Source organism: Octodon degus, unplaced genomic scaffold (genome assembly GCF_000260255.1).
Source record: "Octodon degus isolate 3935 unplaced genomic scaffold, OctDeg1.0 scaffold00372, whole genome shotgun sequence".
Taxonomy (NCBI): domain Eukaryota; kingdom Metazoa; phylum Chordata; class Mammalia; order Rodentia; family Octodontidae; genus Octodon; species Octodon degus.
In genome coordinates this window covers 581,023-584,303 of record NW_004524948.1, presented here as the reverse complement: position 1 = coordinate 584,303, position 3,281 = coordinate 581,023, and the positions used below count along the sequence as shown (strand labels likewise).

At 45.4% G+C, this 3,281-nt stretch overlaps 2 pseudogenes; both read left to right on the top strand.

Annotated features, from left to right (window-relative positions):
• The first annotated feature begins 1,762 nt into the window (after positions 1-1,762).
• Positions 1,763-2,041, top strand: LOC101578379 (annotated as a pseudogene).
• Positions 2,042-2,043: 2 nt separating this feature from the next.
• The window catches only part of LOC111814592, a 5,237-nt pseudogene continuing 3,999 nt past the window's right edge, over positions 2,044-3,281 (top strand).

Genomic DNA, 3,281 nt, shown 5'->3' with positions numbered 1-3,281 from the left:
ATATATATATATATATATGCTTACAGTGGCTGCCTGTTGAATGAGAAGTGGAAGAATGCAAGATGGCCAGCTGAGTACTGTCGAGTCAGAGGATCCTGGAACTCCCCACAGAGTCCAGTGTGGGTCTGTGTCAGAAAACCAGAAGCTCCATGCTGGAAGGCTGCAGTGTCTCCTGGAAGCTGGAAGGAATTGCAGATGAAATCCAAAGGCAATTGCAAGGTGTGGCGCTCCTCCCAAGAAACAAAAGGAAAGACTTATTTCTCTTTTCCGTTTTTTATTCCACCCAGGCTGCAAGAATATTGGTTGCTGCCACCTACATCCAGGGTGGGTCTCCCCTCCTCAGTCTACATGTCAGTCATCCACAGACATATCAAGAACTGTGCTCTTGCTAAACTGCTTAACATTTCTTAATCCATTCCAATTGACCTATCACAATTAGCTATCACAGCCAACCCCTTGTCAATTTGATAAACAGATACTGCCGTGGATGGCCACCTGGTGGTCAACGTGTTACACACAGCTGAACTGAACTAGTGTGGTGCTGGGTGTGAGAGGCCCACCTGGGGATTGTTGCCTGCAGCATAAAAGGCAGAACTGGAGAAGCTATTGAGAGGCTATTAAGGAAGCTGTTTGAGGTGCTATTGGAGCTGTTAGAAGTGATGGTTCTCTTGTGCTATTCTGCTGGAGGACCTTGGCATGCTGGCTTTCCTGATGAACTTGGCTGTTCTTGTTGGAGGAGAAGCTTGGGACCTCCTGAGCATTGAGAATGGCTACATTTCATTGGGGGCTGGGGGCCTCTGGTTCTCATCTTGAGCATGGTTTCCTGGCTCCAGAAGGGAACATGATGCACTACTCAGTCTCCTTGGGTTTGTAACATTGACTTTCCTGATGGGACCTCATCTTTCTTTATTGCTGGAGGACCTTGAGACCTCACTGTTGCTGAGGATAGCTGTGGTACTTCTGTGGTGAGCTCTGGTTCTTACCTTGAGCATTGCTTCCTGGCTCCAGTTCAGATCCCTCAGCCTGCTAGCACAGAGCCTTCATCCTGCTGGCTTAGACTTTCTGGCTTCCACAGCATACATTTGGGCCTTTCCAGCACGAATCTGTGAAACAGGCCTGCAAGAGACATTGTCATGGGCTCTAGGTCTCCAAATGGACTTGTGGGAGGCATTGGGAGGGGGGTTGTTTGGTTTTTGGGTTTTTTTTTTTGAGGGGGGCCCTCAGGATTGCCTTCAGAGCAGGTCTGGTTTGGCTTGAGGATGAGGGGATCGAACCACAGCATCCTGAGCCTGACTGCTTTGTTTCAGCAGGCACTTGAATACCTGAGCTAATGGGCAGGCCCCTATGGGAGGCATTGTTATGGGTTGTACGTCTTCAGCTGGACTCATACAGGATATTAGGATCTAGGCCCTCAGCTGGATTCCTTGGTCTTTTCTGCACTTTGTATATGATTTTTCGGTGATTATAGAAGAATCATATAAAATGTATCCTGTATTATATTGTTCCTCTAGTGAAACCCCAAACCATGTCAGATACATCTTATACCATAGTTTTCAAATGTAATAGCAGGGACCTGGGAGATGGCTCAGTAGAATAGGCACTTCCCTGGCAAGCACAAGGGCCTGAGTTCAATTCCTGGTTCTGCAAAAAAAAAAAAAGAAAAAAGGAGGGGAAAAAATGCAATAGCAAGTTCATAATAATGCTTAATGTGGGGAAGTTGCTGCTAGAGGTAGCGTGGTGGCTCGCATTGTCTTTGTTGGGCATGGCATCCTGGGGTCAGGGCCAGAAAGTGCAGAAGGTGATGGTGCAGCCCATCAACCTCATCTTCAGATACTGGCAGAAGAGATCCCGGATCCAGGTGTGGCTGTATGAGGAAGTGAACATGCAGATAGAGAGCTGTATTATTGGTTTTGATGAGTATATGAACCTTGTATTAGATGATGCAGAAGAAATTCATTCTAAAACAAAGCCAAGAAAACAACTGAGTTGGATCATGCTGAAAGGAGATAACATTACTCTGCTACAAAGTGTCTCCAACTAGAAATGAGCAATGAATTCAAGCAGCAGGGAAGTGAGGCGATGACAATTATGATGATATGTAAAAAGGCAATTGTTGAAGTGGTTAGCCAGGGGAGTGTTTGTAAAACATTTGCTCATATTGTTTTGACTACCCTTGTGTTTTTACTGAAGGCCAATAAATGTTGTTTTTACTTAAAAAAATGTTTAATGTGATGTAACTATCTCATGCACAAATGGATATGCAGGGGCCGGGGAGATGGCTCAGTGGAATAAGCACTTCCCTGGCAAGCACAAAGGCCTGAGTTCAATCCCAGGTTCCACCAAAAAAAAAAAGGAAAGGAAAACTGCAATTACAATCTGTTTCCCTAACTATGTATACCTACCTTCTGTAACGCATGCCATACTCTCCTGACCTTCAGCAAGCACCATTCCAAATACCAAAACCTGTCTTAGTCACCTTTTGCATTGCTGAGAAACAGTACCGAAGACTCACACGTTAAGGGAGGAGAGGACTATTTTGGCTCAGAGTCACAGTCCATAGTGTCAGGTGCTAAGGCAGGATGGCATGGCAGAGAGACATGGTAGAGGAGAGCTGCTTCTGGCACGGTGAACAAGAAGCAGAGAGGAGGAGCTGGGAAGAGTTCTAATATGCTGGGTCATGCCCCTAGTGACTTGCCTCTTCCCACCAGGCCCCGTTTCCCAAGAGCAAGTCAGCTGTAATACTCCTATCCTCCAAGCACCTTCCAAAGGTTCCACCTATGATTACATGAGGCTTTAGAGCAATAGATATAAACTATAAGAAAGATGCTGAACAATTTTTCATATACTATTAGCCATTAGCACTATTGCATCTTTTTTGTTTGTTTGTTTATACAGAAACAGCTTCAGTGACTTAGATTGTGTGTTGAGGGCGGGGGAGATGGCTCAGTGGAATAAGTATGTCCCTGGCAAGTGCAAGGGCCTGAGTTCAAACCCCGGTTCCACCAAAAAAAATGTGTTATGACTTGATCGTAGCAGTTGGCATATGAATTACCTCAAAGGCCTAAAATTGGGCTAGGAAGATGGCTCAGTAGAATAAGCACTTCCCTGGCAAGTGCAAGGTTCTGAGTTCAATCCCCAGTTCCTCAAAAAAACAAAAAAACAAAACAAAAAATTTCAGTTAGTATAATGTCTTATGGGCCGGGGAGATGGCTCAGTGGAATAAGCACTTCCCTGGCAAGCGCAAGGGCCTGAGTTCAATCCTCGGTTCCACCAAAAAAAAA